Source organism: Pseudophryne corroboree, chromosome 2 (assembly GCF_028390025.1).
Source record: "Pseudophryne corroboree isolate aPseCor3 chromosome 2, aPseCor3.hap2, whole genome shotgun sequence".
Classification (NCBI taxonomy): domain Eukaryota; kingdom Metazoa; phylum Chordata; class Amphibia; order Anura; family Myobatrachidae; genus Pseudophryne; species Pseudophryne corroboree.
The window spans coordinates 535,697,713-535,714,006 of NC_086445.1; the positions used below are offsets into that span (position 1 = coordinate 535,697,713).

At 48.8% G+C, this 16,294-nt stretch overlaps 1 long non-coding RNA gene across 1 annotated transcript in view; it reads right to left on the reverse strand.

The window, feature by feature from the left end:
- LOC135050940 (uncharacterized) overlaps window positions 1-9,614 on the reverse strand; it is a 101,186-nt gene extending 91,572 nt beyond the window's left edge. The window contains exon 1 of the long non-coding RNA XR_010241936.1: window positions 9,446-9,614. This is a non-coding gene — a long non-coding RNA (uncharacterized LOC135050940). The remainder of the gene's footprint in view (window positions 1-9,445) is intronic.
- Between the last annotated feature and the right edge of the window lie 6,680 nt (window positions 9,615-16,294).

Genomic DNA, 16,294 nt, shown 5'->3' on the forward strand with positions numbered 1-16,294 from the left:
CGCAGGATGTCCCTTCCAAAAAACCCTCCCCAAACAGCACATGACGCAAAGAAAAAAAGAGGCGCAATGAGGTAGCTGACTGTGTGAGTAAGATAAGCGACCCTAGTGGCCGACACAAACACCGGGCCCATCTAGGAGTGGCACTGCAGTGTCACGCAGGATGTCCCTTCCAAAAAACCCTCCCCAAACAGCACATGACGCAAAGAAAAAAAGAGGCGCAATGAGGTAGCTGACTGTGTGAGTAAGATAAGCGACCCTAGTGGCCGACACAAACACCGGGCCCATCTAGGAGTGGCACTGCAGTGTCACGCAGGATGTCCCTTCCAAAAAACCCTCCCCAAACAGCACATGATGCAAAGAAAAAAAGAGGCGCAATGAGGTAGCTGACTGTGTGAGTAAGATTAGCGACCCTAGTGGCCGACACAAACACCGGGCCCATCTAGGAGTGGCACTGCAGTGTCACGCAGGATGTCCCTTCCAAAAAACCCTCCCCAAACAGCACATGACGCAAAGAAAAAAAGAGGCGCAATGAGGTAGCTGACTGTGTGAGTAAGATAAGCGACCCTAGTGGACGACACAAACACCGGGTCCATCTAGGAGTGGCACTGCAGTGTCACGCAGGATGTCCCTTCCAAAAAACCCTCCCCAAACAGCACATGACGCAAAGAAAAAAAGAGGCGCAATGAGGTTGCTGACTGTGTGAGTAAGATAAGCGACCCTAGTGGCCGACACAAACACCGGGCCCATCTAGGAGTGGCACTGCAGTGTCACGCAGGATGTCCCTTCCAAAAAACCCTCCCCAAACAGCACATGACGCAAAGAAAAAAAGAGGCGCAATGAGGTAGCTGACTGTGTGAGCAAGATAAGCGACCCTAGTGGCCGACACAAACACCGGGCCCATCTAGGAGTGGCACTGCAGTGTCACGCAGGATGTCCCTTCCAAAAAACCCTCCCCAAACAGCACATGACGCAAAGAAAAAAAGAGGCGCAATGAGGTAGCTGACTGTGTGAGTAAGATAAGCGACCCTAGTGGCCGACACAAACACCGGGCCCATCTAGGAGTGGCACTGCAGTGTCACGCAGGATGGCCCTTCCAAAAAACCCTCCCCAAACAGCACATGACGCAAAGAAAAATAAAAGAAAAAAGAGGTGCAAGATGGAATTGTCCTTGGGCCCTCCCACCCACCCTTATGTTGTATAAACAAAACAGGACATGCACACTTTAACCAACCCATCATTTCAGTGACAGGGTCTGCCACACGACTGTGACTGATATGACGGGTTGGTTTGGACCCCCCCCCAAAAAAGAAGCAATTAATCTCTCCTTGCACAAACTGGCTCTACAGAGGCAAGATGTCCACCTCATCATCATCCTCCGATATATCACCGTGTACATCCCCCTCCTCACAGATTATCAATTCGTCCCCACTGGAATCCACCATCTCAGCTCCCTGTGTACTTTGTGGAGGCAATTTTTGCTGGTCAATGTCTCCGCGGAGGAATTGATTATAATTCATTTTAATGAACATCATCTTCTCCACATTTTCTGGATGTAACCTCGTACGCCGATTGCTGACAAGGTGAGCGGCGGCACTAAACACTCTTTCGGAGTACACACTTGTGGGAGGGCAACTTAGGTAGAATAAAGCCAGTTTGTGCAAGGGCCTCCAAATTGCCTCTTTTTCCTGCCAGTATAAGTACGGACTGTGTGACGTGCCTACTTGGATGCGGTCACTCATATAATCCTCCACCATTCTTTCAATGGGGAGAGAATCATATGCAGTGCCAGTAGACGACATGTCCGTATCCGTAATCGTTGTCAGGTCCTTCAGTCCGGACCAGATGTCAGCATCAGCAGTCGCTCCAGACTGCCCTGCATCACCGCCAGCGGGTGGGCTCGGAATTCTGAGCCTTTTCCTCGCACCCCCAGTTGCGGGAGAATGTGAAGGAGGAGATGTTGACAGGTCGCGTTCCGCTTGACTTGACAATTTTCTCACCAGCAGGTCTTTCAACCCCAGCAGACTTGTGTCTGCCGGAAAGAGAGATCCAAGGTAGGCTTTAAATCTAGGATCGAGCACGGTGGCCAAAATGTAGTGCTCTGATTTCAACAGATTGACCACCCGTGAATCCTTGTTAAGCGAATTAAGGGCTCCATCCACAAGTCCCACATGCCTAGCGGAATCACTCCGTGTTAGCTCCTCCTTCAATGTCTCCAGCTTCTTCTGCAAAAGCCTGATGAGGGGAATGACCTGACTCAGGCTGGCAGTGTCTGAACTGACTTCACGTGTGGCAAGTTCAAAGGGCATCAGAACCTTGCACAACGTTGAAATCATTCTCCACTGCGCTTGAGACAGGTGCATTCCACCTCCTATATTGTGCTCAATTGTATAGGCTTGAATGGCCTTTTGCTGCTCCTCCAACCTCTGAAGCATATAGAGGGTTGAATTCCACCTCGTTACCACTTCTTGCTTCAGATGATGGCAGGGCAGGTTCAGTAGTTTTTGGTGGTGCTCCAGTCTTCTGTACGTGGTGCCTGTACGCCGAAAGTGTCCCGCAATTCTTCTGGCCACCGACAGCATCTCTTGCACGCCCCTGTCGTTTTTAAAAAAATTCTGCACCACCAAATTCAAGGTATGTGCAAAACATGGGACGTGCTGGAATTTGCCCATATTTAATGCACACATAATATTGCTGGCGTTGTCCGATGCCACAAATCCACAGGAGAGTCCAATTGGGGTAAGCCATTCCGCGATGATCTTCCTCAGTTGCCGTAAGAGGTTTTCAGCTGTGTGCGTATTCTGGAAACCGGTGATACAAAGCGTAGCCTGCCTAGGAAAGAGTTGGCGTTTGCGAGATGCTGCTACTGGTGCCGCCGCTGCTGTTCTTGCGGCGGGAGTCCATACATCTACCCAGTTGGCTGTCACAGTCATATAGTCCTGACCCTGCCCTGCTCCACTTGTCCACATGTCCGTGGTTAAGTGGACATTGGGTACAACTGCATTTTTTAGGACACTGGTGAGTCTTTTTCTGACGTCCGTGTACATTCTCGGTATCGCCTGCCTAGAGAAGTGGAACCTAGATGGTATTTGGTAACGGGGGCACACTGCCTCAATAAATTGTCTAGTTCCCTGTGAACTAACGGCGGATACCGGACGCACGTCTAACACCAACATAGTTGTCAAGGCCTCAGTTATCCGCTTTGCAGCAGGATGACTGCTGTGATATTTCATCTTCCTCGCAAAGGACTGTTGAACAGTCAATTGCTTACTGGAAGTAGTACAAGTGGGCTTACGACTTCCCCTCTGGGATGACCATCGACTCCCAGCAGCAACAACAGCAGCGCCAGCAGCAGTAGGCGTTACACGCAAGGATGCATCGGAGGAATCCCAGGCAGGAGAGGAATCATCAGAATTGCCAGTGACATGGCCTGCAGGACTATTGGCATTCCTGGGGAAGGAGGAAATTGACACTGAGGGAGTTGGTGGGGTGGTTTGCGTGAGCTTGGTTACAAGAGGAAGGGATTTACTGGTCAGTGGACTGCTTTCGCTGTCGGCCAAAGTTTTTGAACTTGTCACTGACTTATTATGAATGCGCTGCAGGTGACGTATAAGGGAGGATGTTCCGAGGTGGTTAACGTCCTTACCCCTACTTATTACAGCTTGACAAAGGGAACACACGGCTTGACAAATGTTGTCCGCATTTCTGGTGAAATACTTCCACACCGAAGAGCTGATTTTTTTGGTATTTTCACCAGGCATGTCAACGGCCATATTCCTCCCACGGACAACAGGTGTCTCCCCGGGTGCCTGACTTAAACAAACCACCTCACCATCAGAATCCTCCTGGTCAATTCCCTCCCCAGCGCCAGCAACACCCATATCCTCCTCATCCTGGTGTACTTCAACACTGACATCTTCAATCTGACTATCAGGAACTGGACTGCGGGTGCTCCTTCCAGCACTTGCAGGGGGCGTGCAAATGGTGGAAGGCGCATGCTCTTCACGTCCAGTGTTGGGAAGGTCAGGCATCGCAACCGACACAATTGGACTCTCCTTGTGGATTTGGGATTTCGAAGAACGCACAGTTCTTTGCTGTGCTTTTTCCAGCTTGAGTCTTTTCATTTTTCTAGCGAGAGGCTGAGTGCTTCCATCCTCATGTGAAGCTGAACCACTAGCCATGAACATAGGCCAGGGCCTCAGCCGTTCCTTGCCACTCCGTGTGGTAAATGGCATATTGGCAAGTTTACGCTTCTCCTCCGACAATTTTATTTTAGGTTTTGGAGTCCTTTTTTTACTGATATTTGGTGTTTTGGATTTGACATGCTCTGTACTATGACATTGGGCATCGGCATTGGCAGACGACGTTGCTGGCATTTCATCGTCTCGGCCATGACTAGTGGCAGCAGCTTCAGCACGAGGTGGAAGTGGATCTTGATCTTTCCCTAATTTTGGAACCTCAACATTTTTGTTCTCCATATTTTAATAGGCACAACTAAAAGGCACCTCAGGTAAACAATGGAGATGGATGGATACTAGTATACAATTATGGATGGACTGCCGAGTGCCGACACAGAGGTAGCTACAGCCGTGGACTACCGTACTGTACTGTGTCTGCTGCTAATATAGACTGGTTGATAATGAGATGTAGAATGTATGTATAAAGAAGAAAGAAAAAAAAAACACGGGTAGGTGGTATACAATTATGGACGGACTGCCGAGTGCCGACACAGAGGTAGCTACAGCCGTGGACTACCGTACTGTACTGTGTCTGCTGCTAATATAGACTGGATGATAATGAGATGTAGTATGTATAAAGAAGAAAAAAAAAACCACGGGTAGGTGGTATACAATTATGGACGGACTGCCGAGTGCCGACACAGAGGTAGCTACAGCCGTGGACTACCGTACTGTACTGTGTCTGCTGCTAATATAGACTGGATGATAATGAGATGTAGTATGTATAAAGAAGAAAAAAAAACCACGGGTAGGTGGTATACAATTATGGATGGACTGCCGAGTGCCGACACAGAGGTAGCTACAGCCGTGGACTACCGTACTGTACTGTGTCTGCTGCTAATATAGACTGGTTGATAATGAGATGTAGTATGTATGTATAAAGAAGAAAGAAAAAAAAACCACGGGTAGGTGGTATACAATTATGGACGGACTGCCGAGTGCCGACACAGAGGTAGCTACAGCCGTGGACTACCGTACTGTACTGTGTCTGCTGCTAATATAGACTGGATGATAATGAGATGTAGTATGTATAAAGAAGAAAGAAAAAAAAACCACGGGTAGGTGGTATACAATTATGGACGGACTGCCGAGTGCCGACACAGAGGTAGCTACAGCCGTGGACTACCGTACTGTACTGTGTCTGCTGCTAATATAGACTGGATGATAATGAGATGTAGTATGTATAAAGAAGAAAGAAAAAAAAAACACGGGTAGGTGGTATACAATTATGGATGGACTGCCGAGTGCCGACACAGAGGTAGCTACAGCCGTGGACTACCGTACTGTACTGTGTCTGCTGCTAATATAGACTGGATGATAATGAGATGTAGTATGTATAAAGAAGAAAAAAAAACCCACGGGTAGGTGGTATACAATTATGGATGGACTGCCGAGTGCCGACACAGAGGTAGCTACAGCCGTGGACTACCGTACTGTACTGTGTCTGCTGCTAATATAGACTGGATGATAATGAGATGTAGTATGTATAAAGAAGAAAGAAAAAAAAAACACGGGTAGGTGGTATACAATTATGGACGGACTGCCGAGTGCCGACACAGAGGTAGCTACAGCCGTGGACTACCGTACTGTACTGTGTCTGCTGCTAATATAGACTGGTTGATAATGAGATGTAGTATGTATAAAGAAGAAAGAAAAAAAAAACACGGGTAGGTGGTATACAATTATGGATGGACTGCCGAGTGCCGACACAGAGGTAGCTACAGCCGTGGACTACCGTACTGTACTGTGTCTGCTGCTAATATAGACTGGATGATAATGAGATGTAGTATGTATAAAGAAGAAAAAAAAAACCACGGGTAGGTGGTATACAATTATGGATGGACTGCCGAGTGCCGACACAGAGGTAGCTACAGCCGTGGACTACCGTACTGTACTGTGTCTGCTGCTAATATAGACTGGATGATAATGAGATGTAGTATGTATAAAGAAGAAAGAAAAAAAAAACCACGGGTAGGTGGTATACAATTATGGATGGACTGCCGAGTGCCGACACAGAGGTAGCTACAGCCGTGAACTACCGTACTGTGTCTGCTGCGACTGGATGATAAATAATGATATAAAAAATATATATATAGCACTACTGCAGCCGGACAGGTATATATTATATAATGACGGACCTGCTGGACACTGTCTGTCAGCAGAATGAGTTTTTTATAGAATAAAAAAACACCACACAAGTCACACGACGAGTGTTTAACTTTTTCAGGCAATCACAATATAGTATACTATACTGGTGGTCAGTGTGGTCAGGTCACTGGTCAGTCACACTGGCAGTGGCACTCCTGCAGCAAAAGTGTGCACTGTTTAATTTTAATAATATCATTAATATGTACTCCTGGCTCCTGCTATAACCTATAACTGCTCCCCAGTCTCCCCCACAATTAAGCTGTGTGAGCACAGTCAGATATTATACATAGATGATGCAGCACACTGGGCTGAGCACAGATATGGTATGTGACTGAGTCACTGTGTATCGTTTTTTTCAGGCAGAGAACGGATTATATTAAATAAAACTGCACTGGTGGTCACTGGTCAGTGGTCAGTCACTAGTAAACTCTGCACTCTCTAGTACTCCTAAGCTCCAGTAAATCAAGTGTCTCTGTCTCAATCTCACTCTCTCTCTTCTAATCTAAATGGAGAGGACGCCAGCCACGTCCTCTCCCTATCAATCTCAATGCACGTGTGAAAATGGCGGCGACGCGCGGCTCCTTATATAGAATCCGAGTCTCGCGATAGAATCCGAGCCTTGCGAGAATCCGACAGCGTCATGATGACGTTCGGGCGCGCTCGGGTTAACCGAGCAAGGCGGGAAGATCCGAGTCGCTCGGATCCGTGTAAAAAAAGCTGAAGTTCGGGCGGGTTCGGATTCCGAGGAACCGAACCCGCTCATCTCTAGTTAGCCGGACCACCCATGTGCAAGATCCTCGGCATCTCACTGAACACATCGCAGGTACAGGTTCCTTTCGAGCTCCTGTCCCTGCAGGTGCCCGATGATACGTCCTGCTGTTATAATTACATATTGCAGTTCGATTCTGGGCACTAATATTGTGCCCAGATCACATTGAATATGCGATTAATAATAAATGTGCCACTAAGACCCATGTAGCCTTAGGCAATAAACTTGTTTGATAACCCCCTGCTCCAATTATGTCAATACAACCCTATATATTGTATCTATTTTACAAACACCTAATTAGCAATGATAACTATGCACAGATCACACTGACATCACACACCTGTTACTAACTAGTCACTATAGACAGGCTTCATTCATATGACATCTGGTTGACAATGATCACTATACACAGGGCCCACAGATTACTATATACAGGTCACACAAATATCACACACCTGATACATACTGATCATTATACACAGGTCCAGTGGCGTAACTACCGAGGGTGCACCCCTGCACCCTGCCACTGGGTACCTCCGAGGGCCCATTGCTCCCACTTCACCTCCGGCTGCTCTGCCCCGCCCTCTACCTGGCCGTCAGCAGGGAGTGCAGTGCCGCAATTCGTGGGTATTTAGGGGGCGTGACCTAATGTTGTGAAGTGCCCGCCTCCATCACAGACATGTGCAGTAACCAGGTAATGACTCTCCTGCTAATTCCGACACCCTCTCTCTCCCCCCTCTCTCTTCTGCTCACTTCCACTCTCTCTCTCCTGCTCACTCCCCCCTCCCTCTCTCTCCCCCCTCTCTCACTCCTGCTCACTCCCACTCCCTCTTTCTCTTGCTCACTTCCCCTCCCTCTCTCTTGCTCACTCCCACTTTTTCTTTTTATCTCATCTTTCTTTCTCTCCTGCTCACTCCCCATCCCTCTCTGTCTCTCCTGCTCGCTCCACCTCTCTCTCTCTCTCTCTCTCTCTCTCTCTCTCTCTCTCTCTCCTGCTCACTCCCTCGCTCTCCTGCTCACAACCCCTACCTTTCTCTCTCCGACACTCTCACTCTCTCCCAGACATGGTCTCTCTCTCTTTCCCTATCTCTCTCTGACACTTTCTCTCTCTCCTTGATGCTGCCTCTCTATCTATGCCTGACACCCCCTCTCTCTCTGTCTCTCCCTGACACTCTCTCTTATTCCCCTCTCTTTCTCTCCCATCTTAACACTCTGTCTCTCCCTCTTCCTCCCCTCCGTCTCTCTCTTTTGCTCCCCTTCACTCTTTCTCTCTTCTTCTGACACTGTCTCTCCGTCTCTCTGTACCTGACACCGTCTCTCCCTCTCTCTCCTCCCGACACCGTATTTCTCTCTCACATGCACTTTTTCTCTCTCTCCCTCTCTCTCTCTCTCTGACACTTTCTCACTCTCTCCCCCTAACACTTTCTCTCTCCCTGGCACTCTCTCAGACTGATACTCCCTCTAACTCTCTCTCTCTCTTTCTCTCATTCTCTCTTTCTCTTCTTGACACCCTTTGTCTCTCCCTCTCAATGATGTTCCCACTCTCTCATTCCCCTCTCTTTCTCTTTCCTTCCCTCCCTGACACTCTCTCACTCCCGCTTGCTCCCCTCCCTCTCTCTATCTCTCACACACCCTCTCTCTCTCCCTGATGCCCTGTCTCTCCCCTCTCATCCCATTCTTTCCCTTTCTCCCTGACAACCTCTCTTTCTTGCTCCTCTCTCTTTCTTTCATTCTCTCTTTTTCCATGAAACCCTTCTCTCTCTCTTTCTCACTCCTCTATCTCTTTCTCCCCCTGACATCCTCTTTGTCTCTCTCACTCCCCTCACACACTTTCTCTTGCTCGCCTAAGCGGCATTGTAGTGAGAAGGGGAGGAGGGGCTCTTTCAAGATTTTGCTATGGGGCCCACACAGTTCTAGTTATGCCCCTGCATAGGTCACACCAATATCACACACCTGGTCTACACTTATATCTATACTGTACACAAGTCACACCTACAGATGTGTCATCACCCATATTTGCTGAAAAAGCAGCATGGCGTGGCGTTCGCGGGAACATTCTGCAGCCATGCACACTCACGCTCTGCAACCCTGCATACACACTTTCTGCAACCATGCACACTCTCTGCAGCCCTGCACACTCACATTCTGCAGCCATGCACACTCACACTCTGCATCCCTGCACACTCTGCAGACCTGTACACTCACATTCTGCAATCGTGCACACTGACACTCTTCAGCCCTGCATACACGCATTGTTGTTCCAGCCCCCTTCTACCTTAGCCAGCAAACTTACCCTTCTCCTGATCTAGGCTGCTCCTCAGGCACTGCGGCTCCTCTGTCCTCCAGTACATTGTGTCGTCACGCACACTTTATTGTACGACAGCAGCTGCAGCAAGCAATGGGCAGCGGCTGGTGGGTGGTAGGACCGGGGCCCCCTTTCCTCTTCATGCAGCACTGACAGTAGCAGCAGCGACAGTTGGTAGGAGTGGGCTGGGCCCCACCCTTCTCTATCAGAGTGTCCTGGCCCGAGACTGCTGTACTGGCAGTTCCCCCCTGATGGAGGCCCTGCCTGTGACTAGAAACTCAGGTCACACGTGTAGTCGGCCAGCACAGCACTGATAAATAACACTACTACTTTGGTAGCTGTGTTAGTGATCCTTTGGACAGCTGCTTTTTGCAAAAGCTGTCTCTCGTGGAGCAATACTGTATTGCTTCAGTAGTTAAGTATCCAATGCCATAACTCGTCTAATCCCCGATGATCAACAGGCCCTACAGTGCCTTACTGGTCACACTACTTGATCTGATCTGTGATGCTATGGGCTTTTACATCAGGCAGGGTCAGTGGACCACTGTAAGGGTGGGATGTATTAAAATACATCGCAGCCCCTCGCTGCCCATCGCAGCGATGTTAATCGCATATGAACTAACATATGCGATTAACATCGCAATGCAGTGATGGAGGCCCCCCGCAAATACCTGTGAGGTGGTATGCGAGGGGTCTCCGTCACCTCCCTGGGGTTGCCGTCTCCTCCCTGCACGGCATGCTGGCAGCAGGCTGTCCCGGGTGCCTCCTCCTCCTCCCTGAAGCCGGAAGGACCTTTCGGCTGTGTACCTAGGGGGAGCTGGAGTTTAGCTTCCGGGACCAGGGCTGCCTTAACGGAGGTATGCCGGGGGGCGGGGGTTCGGTGTCAGATGCGTGGGGCGGCGAAGGCGGCGGTAAAAAGCCCATAGGCGTCTATGGGGTGTCTCCATCAAAAGATGGCGATAACCTCAGGGGCAAAAATGCCGCTGCCAAGTGTTAGTACATATGAAAATGCTGTAAAACCCCTGAAAATTAAGGTTTTACCGTATTTTTCCATTAGTACATCCCGCCCTAAGACTGGTAAGCATGGGCAGGATGGAGGATGCTGCTCTACCGGGATGTAGTTATGTGACCTGCGGTCAGGAGACCGCCGGTCACATTACCGGCACCTACATCCCGTTACCCCCTTATCCCGACAGTCGGCATGCCAACTAGCAGAGATTATTCCCACTTGTGGGTGTCCACGACACCCATAGAGTGGTAATAAAACCTGTGGCGAGCGCCAAACCCAACCTGCTCTACCTTCTAACATCTGGGTTTTACTCCACAAAATCCTCACATTTGAATTGGAACAAGTGATGGTTACTGCATGCGCTGAGGCATAGCACCAACAGCATAACAGCAATTTGTGGCACACGAACTGGCATTAGCACCGGGTAAGTGAGTGCTGGTGAACTCGGCCTTGATTTCGTGTACACTGTAGTTGTCAGAGGTAGGCCAAAACATAATTACTTACTCTTGATTTCTCCTCACTGGGAGAAATCCAGAGAGGAGACGCTGCAGGGAACTTCACATAATCAAGTCCCGTCCCCACCTAAGGAAAACACAGCGATTTGCGGGTACGCGAGAAGGGGATGGGGCTTAAATGACACAATTCACATCATTTTAGCGCCTCCATCTCCACACGGACACTTGAATGCCAGAGATTATTGCTCCATCCTGCCCACATCACTAGGGTGAGGGCAGGATGCGGGAGATCTGCCTGCGCTTTTGCAGGGGTGCGGTGGGCTACCCCAAAAATCTGGAGCCTCTGCAGCTTCCGGGACAGTAGGCACGTTATGCCCAAAGTCAGCAGTCAGGAAAAAGGGTTCATTATAAATAATCAGTCTGAATTCACTAAAATGTCACCAACAGGACAGGGAAGCAGGAGTCAATATTTCACATTGTCATAATTAAAAAATTATGCAGTGTGAAACTATACATTTAGGTCATTGCAAAACACACAAATTACATACAGTGAAACAAAAAGGGAAAAGGGTTCCCAAATGAGCATACAATCTAACATATGGGGAGAGTACATGGTGCAGTACTTAAAGAAGGGGAAAATAATGACAGTTCAGTAGCTGTGAGTTTGTTGGCTCATTTAATAAACAGAAGGAGATAAAGATATTATGGTGGATAATGATCAGATTTTCTGAATACATAGGTCTCCGAGCAACTATTACAGTACATTTATAAAGGTTCCATAGGGTAAGCCAAAGATGGGAAACTCTATGGAACATGCCTTAAATTTGGGCACAAAGAGATAACATTGGGTCTAATTCAGCAAGTATCACTATAGAGACTGAAATTACAATTTTTCCAAAACTGATCTTTCTTAAAATCGTATGTGAAGAGCAGCCCAGAAACAGTAAAAGACGCCCACCAAATCTGCATATGCATAAGCAGAATTAAGATCCATATGCAGAAACCGAGTGCCATCGTCAGTTGTGGTTGACCCATGCCTACTCAAAATAATGAAATTGCAGTAGCATCGGGTGCCATGTTTTGAATCGCAGCTGGCGTCGGATTCACGCCCCGAAAACGGCCATGACACGCTTGTGTTTTCCCAACCACTCCCCACAAACTCGATGTTGCCTCCCACAAACAGTCACTCAGGGCCATCTATACAGCAGTGTAGGCCCCTGGGCACAGAAATGCACTGGGCCCCCAACCTATCCTCCAGCGGCAGGGGTGGGGGGTGCTATCAGCAGCAGCATTGATGTCGAGAGGACGGTAGGGGGTGTTCTATCTTCCACTCAGCATGTAGCACCTGAAGCAGTAATTTCTTCTTATTACTCCATTACTGCTCAGATAGGGCAGAAGGGAGAACACCAAACTGTAGAAGGGGGCATGGGGCTGAGTGAAGGGGCCCTAGTACATGACTTCCAGGGTGGTAAGGGGTGTTTAATACGTAGGGGAGGTGTGGATGGTGGAGTGGCCTTAATATTCATAATTTTCAGGTGGGAGGACAGCTTGCTTGACTGCAGATATCTCAAGTTCCTGAAAATAGATTTCTTAACTTTGAATGGGATAAAAAAAAACTAGAGAGTCCCACCTTTCAGGAGGTACTGGGAACTTGGGGATCAGAGTTCAGGAGTCAGAGTAATCCACCAATGAAAATATAAAACTGCATATTGGGCATGTGGAGCTGGAGCAGGGACCAGCTGCTTGAAGGCTGATATCTCTGGTTCTGGGCATAGTATAGACAAGCTGTTAGTGTCCACCAAAAGGTGAGAGTCTCAGGTTTTGGAATATACCCTCGTAAAAACTCTAAGTCAGACAGAACCCACGATATCTGGCTGAGAAGAGCAATTAACAGGCTTGGATGGGGATCACTGCTTTGAAGTCAGATATCTCCGGTTCCCCAAGGTCGATTTTCAAAAATCTGGAACCTCTGGAAAGAGGAGACCCTCAGCTATTATTCTAAAGATGGCCCTTCAGTCACTTCCTGTCAATCACTTCACAGTCGCATTTCACTGGTCCTGCGATTGCAGAGTGTCATGATCCGGGTACTGAGACTCCATTTTCCCTTCTGGATGCACGTCCTCCATGTGCCTCTGCTGCCACTCCTGTCTCTCTGGCCACCGCTGGGCGCATGTGATTCTGCTACTGCTGCCTTCTTCGCCATTGTTACACCTTTCCTATAGTAGTTAATTCCCCTTCTGTTCCTGTCTATGGGCGCAGCCATGATGGATTCTAATCACGTGTCATATTCCACCAATCCTCAGTGCTGCTGGAGCCCAGGTGCTATGGTCAGCCAATCCCTGCTGGTCATCCTGTATAAATAGGCTGCATCCACACCCAGAAGGTTGTCAGTGCTTCAATTGTCTTCAGTGATTCCAGTGTGCAGTTCTCCCATGGACTTTCTCTACAGTACATCATGACTCCCTGGTGATTACACTCTGCAGTGTAACCCGACTCTCCAGTCTACCCTGATTCACCTGTGTCTGAACTTTGGCTTCCCAGCAGCCATTCTCCAGCTTCTTCTACAGCTCTCCAGCGATCCCCAGCATCACTTCATGCTTCACCTGTGCTTCTAAGTACAATAGTGCATTTCTATCTGCGAACCCCAGCTTCTTCTACAGGTCTCCAGCGAACCCCAGCTTCATTTCTCTTCTTCCAGCGAACCCTAGCTTCATTTATTGTTTACAGAACTTTCCTCCATATTTCAGGTTCCTGGTTTTAACCAGTTGTGCACCTGATTATCACTTGTGACTTTTTATTATTCTTTTGCACGTTATTTGACTTTTTATTTAATAAAAGCACTTAAGGCATTTCCAGTTGTTGTGGTCACGCCCTCGGGCATTCATTGCTACTGTCATTACGCATGTCCAGGAGTCCCATAGCTCCTCCTAAATTCAAGTACCCATCAGTCCCTACAACTGAGGCTCCCAGTCACGGTCATCAGCCCTCAGTTGTGACACAGAGCAATCGCACTTTCATCTACACGCACGTGCAATGCGTTTGCAGCACATGCACAGTCTGTGGATAATAGGCCGATTTGAATTTTTGCTATTTAGTGAACCTTACTAAATTAGGCCTATAGACAACTGTTAGTATTAGTGAGGTCACAAATGTGGTGAAGGCAGGAATTGTTTATAGAAGAATCAAGAGTTTTTATTTTATTCTGGAGTTTCTAAGGTAATAATGTAAATACTGACAGAGAATAGTAGCTGATAATGAATAATGCAGTGGTTCTCAAACTGTTTGCCATGGCACCCTGGGGTGCCACGAGGTTCTTGTAGGGGTGTCTTGGATTGGTGGTCTAGGACCAATTCAAATTATTTATGGTCAATGTAATAGGCAATACCTGTGCTGGTGGGGGGGCGTGGTCTGGCTGCACAGGGAAGTGGACGTGCGTTCCACGAGCTCCTGCTATAACTACTTCTAAAAGCCCTTCTCCCTGCATCCATATCTGTTTTACCCGCTCTCCCTCTGATACCCCTTCTCACCGCTCATTTCTGCTGCGGGCGGGTGAGGTACGCGGAATCGGGGAGCTCTCCTAGGGCTCCCGCGGGTTGCGGCCGCCCTGTCCCCCTGAAGCCGCGGACTCCGGTTCATCAGCGTTGGAGCCGGATCCTCTGCGCTGCCCGCCCTCTCCACCCACGTAATATCAGCCTACGGACCCGGCTCACTGCCACTGGCGCAGGCCTCGCTGCCGGCTTCTGTACGGGGGCTGCCTCTCCCTGCCCTGCTGTACTCCTGTACTGTGCGGCTCCGGATTTCAGCGGGCACGGCCATCTTACCTCCCTGGCGCTTTGGCCCTGCACGGAAGGGGAACGCTCCCCGGAGCCGGCGCACTGGTTTCCTGGTCTCCTGCTTAGTGTGCCTGAAGGGAAGGGCAGGATCTCGCTGACACCACTACGGGAGGTCTCCGCTACAGTCACCTTACTGGGAGCTACTGTATCTGCATACACAGAGTGTCCACTGCAGAGGCGTAACTAGGGTTTTTGGAGCCCAGGGCAAGATCAATAATGGCGCCCCCCCCCCCCCCCCAAAAAAAATAATAATAATAATTTTTTCTTAATAAAAATAATAAATTAATAAAATGATAATAAAAAAAAAATACAAAAGGAAAGTATGTGCAGACGCCACCGGTGTCACTGCATATAAAGATGTCAGGGTGTGTGTGTATGTATGTGTATGTTGGTGCAGTGGTCGAAGTTGAATTTTTGAAGGTGGAATGAAAGAGTGCAGATAGCAATTATGCGCGCGCCGAAGGCGCGCGCGCTCCGGAAAGGGGCGTGGTCACTCAAAAGGGGCGTGTCCTTCAGTGTAGTAGGACCCCTTATACTATCTAGTACTGGTGCCCCTTTCACATTATAGCACACGGTATGAGCCGAAATTCACATTATAGCACACAGTATGAGCCGAAATTCACATTGCCCCACACGGCATGAGCCGAAATTCACATTATAGCACACAGTATGAGCCAAAATTCACATTACCCCACATGGTATGAGCCATAATTCACATTATAGCACACGGTATGAGCCGAAATTCACATTATAGCACACGGTATGAGCCAAAATTCACATTACTCCACATGGTATGAGCCAAAATTCACATTTCCCCACATGGTATGAGCAGAAATTCACATTACAGCACACGGTATGAGCCGAAATTCACATTACAGCACACGGAATGAGCCAAAATTCACATTACCCCACATAGTATGAGCCGAAATTCACATTATAGCACACGGTATTAGCCAAAATTCACGTTACAGCACATGATATGAGCCAAAATTCCCATTATAGAGTTAGGGGATCCTACCCCCAGAATTAACATGGCCTGTGGGGCACTATGATGAGGGGAGCCCACCCCCTTAATAGACTGATTGCAGAGTTTAGCAGCGGAAGGGCTGCAGCGGTTTCTCACCCCAAGCTGCGGCGCTTCTGCCACCTCCGACACTCCACATCTTCGGCACCACCCGGGATGCAGAGCACCGCACCGGGTATGCACCCTTTTCAGTGTGGCCTGCTGCGCTCCGAAGGGGTTCTTGTTTCATGCTGCAGGATCCCGATGTGCGCCTTCCGCCCCGCTGTTACTGTCACGGTAAACATTAGTATCGTTTACCGCAGAGGCCATTTTCTGAGGCATATGTGTTAAACCTCAGGAACTGAGATGCCCTTCTCACCATACAGCTGTGTGGCCGAGCCGGGCGGGGGGACAGCCAGCAGCAGCATGCCGGATATCAGCAGCAGAGGGTGCGGGCTGTACATACTTGAGGCAGCTGAATATTCAACAGTGCTGAAAGCCTCCGGAGCCCGCACCCCCGGAGCTGCAGTACACCGG